Source organism: Apis laboriosa, unplaced genomic scaffold, assembly GCF_014066325.1.
Source record: "Apis laboriosa isolate Shangri-la unplaced genomic scaffold, ASM1406632v1 scaffold5_cov152, whole genome shotgun sequence".
In the NCBI taxonomy this organism is placed as follows: domain Eukaryota; kingdom Metazoa; phylum Arthropoda; class Insecta; order Hymenoptera; family Apidae; genus Apis; species Apis laboriosa.
The window spans coordinates 2,377,868-2,391,269 of NW_025223857.1; the positions used below are offsets into that span (position 1 = coordinate 2,377,868).

Consider the following 13,402-nt stretch of genomic DNA (forward strand, 5'->3'; position numbering starts at 1 on the left):
CCGTCGCGAACGTGGATCTTGGGACGCGATAATCATCGCAGAGTATCGCTGTTCGACGCTATGCTGGTAGATGCTAATCTAACCTCGTATCGAGGCTGCTGCCGCCTCCAAAACGGTTGCACCTTTCCCTCGATGAACGTTCCGAGGCGTGCACAGGTAATTAGGTTCCTAGAAAGACAGCGGTTAGACAGAGAAACCTTGATCTCGAATTCAATTGCTCAAATTGAATTTGAGTAGATATTGGCTTGTAAGCCTCCGCGAAAAGTGTACGCAGCCGCGATACGTGGTTATCTATCGGTCGGAATCACTGGACCGGTGAAAAGTTTTCCTTCGCGTTGCAGATATGTCGATGATGTGCATAAAGTTCCAGAGACTGTTATCCAAATACCGCTATGTTAAAAAATCAAAATTCTTCTTCCTTGAAGTCGACATGATAAAATAAATCGATCGTAATATAAAGTCATGATTTTATAAAAATTGGTATCTAGGGATATTTTTTGATTTCGAATAAAGGCGAGTGACGAAAATATAGGTATTTTTTCGATCGTGCCTATTTAAATACAGCGAAGCATTGAATTTTTTTTTACTTTAGATCGAATTAAAAAGTCAAAATTCTACTTTCTCAAAGTCGATATAATAAAATAAATCGATCGTAATGTCACGATTTTATAAAAATTGGTATCTAGGGATATTTTTTGATTTTGAATAAAGGCGAGTGACGAAAATATAGGTATTTTTTCGATCGTGCCTATTTAAATACAGCGAAGCATTGAATTTTTTTTTACTTTAGATCAAATCAAAAAGTCAAAATTTTATTTTCTCAAAATCGATATAATAAAATAAATCGATCGTAATGTCACAATTTTATAAAAATTAGTATCTAGGGATATTTTTTGATTCCGAATAAAGGCGAGTGACGAAAATATAGGAATCTTTTTCGATTGTGTCTATTTGAATACAGTGAAGCATTGAATGCTACTTTTTTTTTATTTTAAATCTAGTCAAAAAGTCAAAATTCTACTTTCTCAGAGTCGATATGATAAAATAAATCGATCATAATATAAAGTCACGATTTTATAAAAATTGGTATTTAGGGATATTTTTTGATTTCGAATAAAAATTTTTTTTTACTTTAAATCGAATCAAAAAGTCAAAATTCTATTTTCTCAAAGTCGATATGATAAAATAAATCGATCGTAATGTCACGATTTTATAAAAATTAGTATTTAGGGACATTTTTGATTCCGAATAAAGGCGAGTGACGAAAATATAAGAATCTTTTTCGATCGTGTCTATTTGAATGCTACTTTTTTTTTTATTTTAGATCTAGTCAAAAAGTCAAAATTTTAATTTCTCAGAGTCGATATGATAAAATAAATCGATCGATAATGTAAAGTCACTATTTTTCGTATAAAAATTGGTATCTAGGGACATTTTTGATTCCGAATAAAGGCGAGTGACGAAAATATAGGAATCTTTTCTCGATTTTAGGGAAACTAAAAATCCTGAAGAAAAGTATCGGCTCGTTCGTTTTAAATGGAACAAGCGTCCATTTGATACGTAATCGAAACGATCGTGTTTCGCCCCCGTTTTCGAATAAAGATTCCTTCGAAATCGATGATTGTTCATCGCGGAAATGAACGTTGTCACACACTTAATCTAATCGATCTATTTGTATCGAGAATCCGTATCTCCGTGATCTGATAAACGTGATTTTTCTTCAATTCATGGGAAGAATAGTCGCGTCACCTGCTCCCAAAAAAAGAAAAGTGTGTGCATCCTTTATTCCCCGAAGTGACTCGTTTCGAACGTTCTCTTCCTTCCAAACTTTCCAATAGTATAGAATTCGCTTGGATGTGCAACGTGTTTCAACGTTTTCTCGATTAGTCTCCCCCCCCCCCTCTTCCCCCCCGTCCCATCCCTCTTGGATCGATATTCGTACGAGATAAAAGTCGTCTCGCCTCGATTATTCGTACTGAAAGAAGCATGGAGTTGGTAGATTATTTTTCAAAAATTTTGCAACGAAACATGATGATGAATTCCTCGTGTGTACAACCTTCCTCTCGTAAATTCATACGTTTACGTCATCTCTTTAGATTAGAATTTTTTAATTCCTTAAAAAGAAATCCGATTATCCAAGATAACGAGATTACCAGTTATTCCAATTATTAAAAACCACGATATCACGCCAATACACGTCACTCCCCAAAGGTCGACGACGATCGAAGGAAAATCCGTCGACAACCTCTCTCTAAAAATCTCTAATCTCGTTAACCAATCGATGCCTCGATACGTGTTTTAGAATAAATCCGAACGCGTAAAAAATTCTTCCATTGGGACGAATTCCATTATTCCTCCTCCGCGTTGAATCTCGATCGAGACTCGCAGGGGGGCGGGGGCGGGGGCGGGGGCGCGAGCGCGAGCGGTGGCGGGCGGCACGCGTCCGCTTGTTTGCCCGCTGGTAATGACCGAGTGTATAATTTACGAAAAGAGCAGAACACGGCTGGAAAGGGAGGGGGGAGTATATACGGGCCATTCAGGTGAATAAAACCGGGGGGACAGGTCCCGCGGGAGAGGCAGGAGGGAGGGCGGGGGGGGGAGCGCGGGAAAGGAATTCCATCAATTCTTAAAGAGGAGCCTCGCCGGGGAAAGAATGGGCCGCGCGCGATTACTGCGCGCGCCGACTTTCGACCGGGGCAACGAGCCTCGTTATTGTTTCGAATCTCAACGCGCCGATTTCCCCGGTGGTAAAATTGTATTTTATATGCGGCTCGAGGCCCTTCGTTCGAGCCTTGTAACAATTCGCCTCCTCCTCCCCCTCCTCCCACGGCGACGTCCGGAGGAAGTTGGACGCGAATCAAATATATCGTGAAAGAAGGAAGGCTAGGAACGGCTAGCGCGCCGTTGGAAATTTATAACTTGATCTGTCGTTAAATTCTTTTTTTTTTTCTGATATACGTCATACTTATTTGGGACGATCGATTTTTGGTTTGAAAATTTTCGCGTGAAATCGGAAACATTCGTGGCAGGTTTCACTTGACGATGCTATATTTCTATTGTGAAAGCTATTCGATTGTCGAGAGAAGAGGAAAGCGAGAAACTTTCTTTTTTTTTTTTTACTTTCGATAAATTATCGAATTCGAGCACAACAGGTTTCCATTTAATGGTAAAAATGTCAAATGGAGGAAGAGCGTATGCAGCCCACGCGGCGTGGAACGTGCCAAGCGAGATGAATATTCATGAGATTTTCTTACGTTGAATTTAATCTACTGTGCTCGGCGGGATAATCGAGTGGATCGTTACGAAAGAAAGAAATTGGAGGTATTTTTTTTTTTTTTTTTTTTAATTCGCAAATGACTCAACCATACACGATCATCCAATTAATCAGGCGTCGAATCGATAAAAGAATCGCGCCAATTATCGGTAATAACCGCGGCTTAATCGGCCTTGCCCCGACTTTTCTCGTTAAGCAATCGCCGTCGAGATAACGCCGAATGCGGCGTCATCTTTGCCGGGGAAAACGGGCTCCGCAACACGCCCTCCCTCTGCCGAATACGGCGAGCAAAACGCTCCGGCGAGAGATAAAAGAGATAAACTCGGTCGTGGTTTCCCTTGCCAAGCGTCGTTACGCAGGAACGACGAGCTACATCTCGTTTCCGTTTTACGAATTACTTGGTCGATCCTGTCTCCGACATCCAACCGATATCCTTCGATTCCGTTTGCCGAGAAATCGTCGAGAGACCTTCTGTTTAGGACAGTGAGAATATTCTACGAATTTTTACAACGCGTGAGTTATTACGTGAGTTGAAATCGTAAAGGAGTATTATAATAGTGAAAATTCGAATATTATCGCTTTTACGAATTTCGTATTCTCGTATCGTTTGAATTATTATTATAGAACGTTTCCCTTAATTCGTCTCGATAACAATAGAGAGGATGTCTCGATCGTAGATAGCTGTTTCTTGGTATATAGTTGAAACCATATAGGAGACTATAATTGTATTTTAATGAGACTGCGCCTGGTTAATTTGAATTTAAGAGAGCCGCGTTGGACGATGACCCCATCCTCTGATAGTTTCCACTCTCCCGTTAAAGCTATCTCCCTCTGAGCCACGGAAGTCTTCTCACGGGTCCAGGAACACATCCCCTCGTCGGGGGGAACAGAGAGATCGCTATCGAGCCACCTACGCGCGACAGAGGAACACCCCGAGGAATTGAAAGTGCCCCGGGTGGAGGGCTGGTTCCGTTCTGGTATCTCGTTTGAGGAGTCTCGGGTGAAACTTTATGCCAAAGAACCGGGTAAATTTTTTAGGATGAAGGTGCGCTCGTTTGATAACGAATATACGGCCCGATCTCTTCGTTCGTTCGTTCGCGATGGAAATTTTCTTTCTACCCGTAACCTGTTCTCCGCGACTTTGTGAAAACCGTGACGCTTTTATAAAGACTGTGATTATTATATAAGGAAACAAGCGAATTTATTCAACGTATTATTTGAAGAAATTTCCTCTTCTTTTACGAACGAGCGATATTGGATATTTCGAACGAAACGTATACTGTTCACCGTTGGAAAAAAAAGTCTCGCGAGACGCCCGAGGGGCAAGAGGGGTCCTTCGCTAGGACCGCCTTATCTCCATTTCAGACGGTTTATTGACATTGCACGCTACATAGCGTAGTGAAAAAACTATAATTTGAATGTTCAAAATCGTAAAAATTATTTTCATTTATAAAATTACGTTAGGATTATCTAAGACTGAAATATTTTCAAAACTATCGTTATAACTATCGTCACAAATCGTAATTAGCTTACGCATATTACGAGAAATAAAAATATTGTTATATCGATACGATTTAGAATTTTCTGAATTGTACGCTAGGCTAATGCATCGAGGTTTAAATACAGATCTTTGTTTTACATTAATGTGACAAATAGGTATTTCCAAATTAACCAGTCAGATTTGTTAATATATTCGTATGGCCAACTTCAAAGATGTTTAACATCTGCCTATAAAATTTTCTACAAATTACCTTTGTTACGCGAAATATTGTTGGATCAAAAAATACAGCAGGAAAATCGCAGTCGATATCCTTCCAGAGAAACTTCATCTTGTTCCATTAATTTCCGCTCGAAGTTTTTTCCGGAAATCCAATACTTCCCGAAACCTTCATCGAAAAGAGAGAGAGAAAAAAAAATTCTTGCACGAGAGTGTCGAGGCCAAATCCTTTTTTATCGGCCGAAATTAAAGGACCTCGCCTCTCTCTGTTTCGTGTCAGTGGAACGAGTCTAATCCCCATTCCCGTGTATTTTTCCTCTCTTCTCCTCGCGTTTCGCGAGGAGGTGAACGTTTTTCACGGCTATTCTTTCGTTCCCCCTGACCAGAAATTCCCTTTAATTCTGGAATAATTGGATCACAGTCGCGTATCCATTAAGCGGGATGTCATCGCGATTTTTCTTCGCGAGAAAAAAAAAGAAAAGAAGGAAGAAGGAGTGTTATTAAACCGGGGCAAAAGTCCAGGCAGCGTCCGCGTCAAGATCAATAATCGACTCTTCAACTTCTAATCCCCCACTCGGTCGATTAAGAGCACCGGATGCTCTCGAATTTCCCGGTTGCCGCGCCTCTAGATTAACACGTTCCTCGGCCAACGTTATTCTCTGTGCGTGGGCTCTCGAAGAAGAGTACGGGTATCTCTCTGTTGTATTATTGGGTGGAAATTCAACGTGGTTAACGCTGGGTTTATAAATATATTTATTAAATATAATTATAAATTCGATTATCCAGAGTTCGTTTCTCTGCAAATTTTTCAAAATTATTCCCTTGATAAAGAATAAAGTAAAATAGTTATCGTGATTGTGAATCTTGCGAAGTGGAGGATGAATTTTCAAAAGGTATGATCGAATCGTTTATCGCGATGATCGTATATTTTTGCGTTGATCGATTATTATTACAAATTCAAAGAGGAAACTCGAAATTATATAATTTTTTTTCTTTTTTTTCTTATATTTGGAGTTTCAACTTCGAGCTCCAATTTCTCGTATTAATCCCACAATTTTTTTTTTTCGATCCCTCTTCCTCCCAATGAATCGATCCACCTGAGCAGCAACTAATTCGAATTTCCTCTCCGTGATCAGAGGCATCGCTCTTTGATGTTCCACGCTCCATTTCGCATGGAATGGAACATATTTCTCCTCCGTATATCATTTTCCTTTTCGCTGCCGCATTCATCCACCTTCATTTCTTCCACGTACAGTCGGTCGCAGAAGTGTGCTATATACATATATCACTTAAGGTTTATTAGATATTTTAAAAATATCTCTGACTTCGATTAAAATTTTTTAAAAATATGAAAATAATATTTTAATTTTAATATTGCTGTTTCATCAACAAAAAAAATCCTCCTTATATATAATTTATTACAATCTTACCCAATATTCACAATATCTCAAACAGAATTATTATTATTATTATTAGTTAAATTTACACGAAGAATACTTTTGAAACCGACTGCATATATATATTTCCAAGTAAAAGTAGCTTTCTCGACGTGTCTCTTTGAGCATTTCAAGTCACTTTTTCTTCTTCCTCAACCGAAATAAATCTAAAAAAAAACAAATATCGATCGACCTCCTCTCTTTTACTCTTTTTTAAAAAAAAAACGAGAGAGAGAGAGAGAGAGAGAGGGAGAGGGAATCGTTCAGTACGTAAAACGCCATAAAGGATTAAGGCTCGCAACTTTTTGATCCCGGGCAGGGGCCGTGTGTCGCGCTTGGCCCGGTGACTTCGAATGCGAGGCTGAAAACTTAAATTAGGCGTCCCGGCCAACGTAACCGCGTTAATTAGACGGATTCCGATTTACCGCGACCGCGCGGACAGTTGAGTGGCTGCTCAACTTTTACTTCCGGCGGCCGGCCGAGAAAAATGGCCGCCGACCTTTGGATCCTCTATATCCGCGAAAAACCCTCTCGGACCAAAAATTCTCTCGATTTTGCGCAATATTGCCCGGTTCAATGAAATAATATCGCGCATAGATATATATATATATATATATATATATATATATATAAATTCACAGGTGGGACATGGATAGAACGAGGAAATATCCGATGTTAAATTTGAATGGATCGTCTTCGTGATAATAATAGGAGTCGGATATTCGTTACTCGTCTCCTCTATTGTTAGCTCAAATTTCACGATTATGTAAGTTATACGTACGATGTTGGCAACGATTTAATATATATATATATATATATATATATATATAAATTGTAAATTGTGATTTGTTATATTATTAAATCGACGAAAAAAAAAATAAAATCTAATAAAAGTAAGATATTTTCGCATTAAGAGCATATTATTTTTTTTAAACTGATGTATTAATTACAAGATGATTAATTACACGATTGATTGATTATTCAATAGAGAAAATTATTGGGGTTAGTTATATCAGGAGTTAAAAAAATATATTTGGGAAATATTAATGGAATTTTCAAGGGGAGAGAATCTTTTCTGTTTCGATGATCAGATCGTAAGTCGAGAGGATTTATTTTGTCGTTACTTTGTCCCAACCGGGTGTATTCCACGTAAGGAAAAACGGTAAGGGCGGAATCCGGAGGAGCTAAAGGTGAAAACAAGTTTGTCGCACACTCTTGGGACCGAGCCGCGTTCCAATGCAATAAACCGGGGAGGAGGTGGGATTCCTCGGTTTCCTCTCTGCTCTGGGAAAAACTGATTTTCCAGCTTGTCGGTCTATCATCAGCGATTGTACGGGGTGGTCTTGAAAAAAATATGTATCTCCTTTGAATAAGAGATAAATCGAGAGAAGAATGAATTTTGGATATTTACGTTATTTCTTCGAGTAAATTGTGATTTGTTATATTATTAAATCGACGAAAAAAAAAAAAATTTAAATATATTTTATCGACTATAATTTTCAATTTTATATTATTATTATAAATTATATAAGTATTATAAATATCTTAATAAAAGAGAATTTCTCACGGACAATCTTCCTTCGATAGGATATCTCTCTTTTTCTTCCGGCCATAACCATCACCTAGTTTGATTTTCCTTAAGGAATAAAGATATCCTTCGAGGTGAATCGAAGATGAGAATTTTCCTCGTGCTTTACTTCACATTTAGCGGCGCATTTACCACCACGTTGAAAGTCGATCTCGCTCTTCTCATTCTCTCAACCCTCGATCCTATCCTCCATCGAGGCCTCCATCGATTCCGTATCACCGATAGTGATCATTTTTCTCTTCGCGGTGCTCTTCTCCGTCGATAAATTGAACGAACGAGGAAACTTAATTCCATCTCTTTTTTTCTCTCTCTCTTTCTCTTCTTTTTCCAACAGCTCTTTTCTTTCTTCCTCGTGAAAGAGAAGAATATTCGTAAGGTACGGAGCGAAGTAAGCTGTTTACGTTACAATTGATTCCGTGCATTCGATTATCGCGAATTAATCGAGGCTGATTTATCGTACGACCCGGCCTCTGCCGGTAAATTAGCGCGTCGATGTTACGCGCACGGCTCGTAAGCGTTTCGCGAGCTGGAATTTGATGAAGCTGTACCGATATTCGCGAAATTCGATACGCATCGCCGGCCTGCATGCCGATTTTCTTGCGTAATCCTATATATTATTGCCATATTCGCATTCTTGCGCTTCAATAAATGTGTAAATATAACCTTTCTTCGTGTTTCGAATATCAATCATGTGTATTCGATTTATCATTTTCCCGTCGGTATTTCAGATTCGGGAATTGTTTAGGGAGAGGGGAGGAAATGGAGGAATTCAACGAAGTAAAAAGTCGTTCTCGCTTATCTTGTACTTGTTTTTTTAGCCTCGAGCGAAAGAGTAAGGAGAAGGGAGTCAATGTCAAGTTAAAAGAGAAGTATTTTGAAGTTGAGATGCTTCGAAACGCTTGTATTTAATTTTAATTCGTTTATAATATTTTTCTCTTCTTTTTCTTCCGATGAACTAATTGCAAGAATTTTTTCATGGCAAACGTACGAACATCCGTGAAACTAGTACGCGTATATCGAGAAATGATGGGGAGTTGCGCAATAATCTAGACGTTCGTTTGCGAAACAACTCTGGTACGCGTATGATTAACGCTTTTTCGATTCATCTTAATGCGCCGCTTTCACCCAAGCGTGATATCGGTGCAGCTTCGATGCATCGCTTAATTGTGCAATGTTTACGTATCGTCGCAATCGTTGTCGATTAAACATTTTCCCCCGCGATATTTATCGTGGCCATTAAACGGTTGGTATTTCGGATTTAAATTCTCGAAAAAAATTTATCGTTGCCTCATCCACGGTGAATATATATATATATATATGTATATATAAAATTTTTGGAAATCTCGAGAATAATTAAGAAAATTTTAGAACAGTGCAAAGTTGTCGGAGAATTTTCATCGTTGTTTCGCAAATTCTTGGAAGGTTTCGAGATAATTTCGGGGAACACACGGCAAGGAAAATTGGAAAATTTTACATTTGAAATTTTTGGAATAGATGAGTAAAAACAAAAATGATGTAAAAAAAAAAAAAAAAAAAGAAAAGGAGAAATGAATCGGAAGAGAAAACACGTGTCAACCATAGGGAAACGTCTCTGATTCTGCAGCTTCCGTTACGCCCTAGGAAATAGGTCCTTCCTTCGAAGCGTTGATTCGAACCAGCCTTCCCTAAAACCAAAAATTATATTTTAATCTTTCGAAATTTGTAGAAAAAAAAAACGTGTAATAATAATAAAAATTTCTGAAATTTTTTTGAAATCCACGATTCTCGAAAAACGATAATCTAATCGAAATAAAAAATTTTCATTTAATTTAATTGATCAATTTTGTATTTATCCTCGAAGAACTCCAGTTCATCAATTTTAAAATTTTTCCCTTGATAAATGATCGTATTATACGAAAGAAAAAATCGTATTAATTATTTAAGCGACATTATCGTTAGGAAAAAATTTTATCCGAGTTCAGGTGACAACGAAATTTCCGACTTCTTTCCACAAGGTTTTATTTCCACCGACGTCGAACCTGTCGAATGGTGGCCGGCAGAACTCGATGAATACGAAATTTATCCGGTGTCGATGGCAGCCACACCGGGATCCGCTAATTTATGAAACGCAAGACTTTATTTCATTATCGTGGCTGGACTTGGCGTACGTTCGAAGAGAGAGAGGAAAAGAAGAAAGAGAAATAAAAAAAAAAAAAATGCGCGAAAAAATATTTTTGTAACGAGGATGGCGATATAAATATTTGTCTCGATCTCGATAACAGGATTTCAATTTTTTTTTTACAAGACTAAGCAAGTGTATATAAATGAATAAATAAGAGAAAAAAATGCACGAGGAAGTTGATTAAAATTAACCGACATTGATTTTGCTCTCCACTTTTTCCTTTCTCTTTGTCTGTCGTTTCTCGCTAGTTTCATTTTTTCTCTCTCTCTCTCTCTCTCGAACTCGAACGTGCAGGTACGTGTTCAATTGGCTTCGGCGAATCTTCGTCCTCGATGCAGATCGAATTATCTGGTTTGATTAAAATGTGGAAATTACCAAGTTTTTCGAGCGGGTATATATATATATATATTTTTGTATATTTTTTTTTATTTTTATTTCGAGTGCACCATCGATTTCACGAATAAGGAATTCACCGGAACGCGATAAACTGTAATTCGTTTCCGGTCCCCGAGTACGGTAACTACGCGACGAGTAACGCTGTCGATTCGGTACAATTGCATACGAGACACGGAAAAAAAAAAAAAAACTATCCTGGTACTCGAATTATTTTCCGATCGATCGAGAAACGATCAACCTGAGCGGAATAAATCGACGGAACAGTTATAGAATAAATCTATCCCTCCGTTAAGAATTCGTTACAGTTTACTACAACCGTTATTATTATTATTACTCCAACAATTCCACTGTACCCAGAAACCTTAATACTTTTCTCGATGACCCACTATCGCTTTTTTATTCTTGGATCGTGCCAAGAAAAAAAGAGAGAGAGAAAAAGGGGAATTTCAACTCGAATCAAACATCCATCTACCAAAGATAAAGAAAAAGAGAATGGGAAGAAAAATAGTGGAAACAAGGGAAAAAAGAAATAAAGCACGAAACGGAAGTGGCGTCGCGTGATCGCGAGGCCACACAGAGAAGCATTCGCGCAGCCATACAGGGAATACTCGTACTCCTCGTACTAGCGTACGCACGTGTGCGTGCGCTTATCCCCACCACCGGTTCATTCATTCAAACATACGCGTCGCCCTCGTATGCGTTCGCACGGTTAAGCTATCGAGAGTGGTGGTGGGAGATGACCGAGCGCCGCGTGGTGGGGAGAAGTCGTCGTAGGGTAGGGATAGCGCGGAGCGGGTGAGAAAGGGGGAGAAGGGAAGACAGCTTTTCAACGCGTCAGCCGGAAAGGAGAATGAGGTTGCGGCAGAGTTCTCGTTCTCTCGTGATATATCACTCCCCCTCGCGTTCCCCTCTACTTCCCCCCTGTCCCATCGCATTTTCTGTCCGTCTCTCTGTTTCGAATATAGAATTCCCTCTGTATAACTCTCTTTGTCCGATCTATCGGCCGGTATATGTAAGAACGTATTTCTGGTTCATCCGTCGGACGCTTCTGTCATCGCTATGATTTCAGAGGCACGGGGATGGGTATGTGGCACGGGTACGGGTCGAGAAAGTGAAATTACTGGTTGTTGATTAAAAAACGCCTCTCTCTTTCTTTTCTCCGTATCTTCCGTTTTTTCGAGGTGTATTTTGTAAATTGTAATTAAAAGACGGGATACAGAAAAGAAAAGAAATAAAAAGAAAAATAGTGGAAAGGGAAGGGGGAAGAAGAAGCAAAATTAAGAAGGAAAGGGAAAAGCTGACTGGGTCGGGATTATTTCTCAGTCACTGGTGAAAATCGCTCGCGTCTGGCCCGCAGGCTATTATTCCCGGGCAAACATTCGTCTCGTGTCCCGTTGTCGCGTGTTTCGAACCGTGTCGGCCATCGCCCCCTCCCTCCCTCGCGTACGCGCTTTTCGTGCCCCGCGGAGAACTGGTAGCGTGACTTAATTTTTGTCTCCTCGTTCTTCCTGTCCGCCCTCCCCTCTCTCGCCCCTCTCGCTCTTTAAAGCCTCGTGCCGAGCTCGCTTTATTGGCTCGTCGAGCGAGCGACAGGTAGCACCGGTCCGTTCAAGTACGATCGTGCCTCTCTTTCTCTCTTTCCCTCTCTCTCACCCTCGTTTACAGAGACCAAGGAAATTCATCCGGAGAATTCGTAGAATATTCGCGGTTTAAGCGTGTTTACACGGCGGAATCACGAACGTCTATTTGTTTTTTGAACGAAGTAATTTAGGAACAGTAGTTTCTTGCGAAACATCTTGGAATTTCGTTTATTTAAACAACTCGACTCTTCGAAACAAATATTATGGTATAAAATTAATACTTTACGCAATTGCAATTTGAACGATTTTTTTTTTTTAGAGTTTTAATTTTAATTTCCTGATAAAATGGAAATACTCACGCGTTTATTTTTTTTCCTAATTATTTACACGTTTAGTTCGATGTACAGTGTTTCGATTCGGAAGGGGGGAGGGGAAACCTGTCGTGCTTTTATTAAGCTTGCCATCTTCGTTTTTAACTCTTCCTCCTTTTCCTTTCACGAGCAAAGTTCGTCAAGCGAGGATATAAGAATAGGATAGAAAAGAGTATATCCAAATGTCTCCGTTCCACGATACGCGGCGCCTAATCCGGTTCAGAAAACCAAAGATCAGGTTCGTACGGATCCACGTGGATCGATTCCAATCCCGCAAAAGTGAGACATTACCGGTGAAAGGATTGTGACAAGATCTGGAAATACCGCAAACTTCACCCAGATCCATGTCATCCTAAACGAATCTATAATACAACAATACAAATTCACTTCGTTCCATGATTTTCGACTCGTTCGAAACTTATTATCGATAAGTGAAATAGAACTGTCGATCAATTCTAATTTTCGAACTACATTCGGAATTATCATTGTTATCGTGAATCGCTCGCTCGCTCGCTCGCCATTCCTTCTCTCCTCGTACCTCGTGGAGAGAAAGAATTCAGAAACATCATTTCCACGCGTGAACGAGGACAGAAGGGATTTAATCGTGGCCGCGCGTGATCCAATTAAGGGAAATTGAAGAGGGCCCCGCGCGTTGAACGGTGTGCAGCGGGCGCGGTGAATGGCTGGCCTCGTATCGGGTTCGCTTGAAGGTCGCCTAGTCACGGCACCGATTCGAGCTTATTGTTCGCCCCGCGAACGTTCCCGTTTCGCGACTCGAAAGCGCTTCTTTTTCGTCCACTCGCTCTCTTTCTTCCCTCCGCGCCACGATTCACGCGTCTCTCTCTCTCTCTCTCTCTCTCTCTCTCTCTCTCTCTCTCT

At 39.8% G+C, this 13,402-nt stretch overlaps 1 protein-coding gene and 1 pseudogene across 4 annotated transcripts in view; one reads left to right on the forward strand and one right to left on the reverse strand.

The window, feature by feature from the left end:
- The window catches only part of LOC122718151 (catenin delta-2), a 46,261-nt gene that overhangs the window by 4,128 nt on the left and 28,731 nt on the right, over positions 1-13,402 (forward strand). The window lies entirely within an intron of this gene.
- Positions 7,548-8,247, reverse strand: LOC122718271 (annotated as a pseudogene).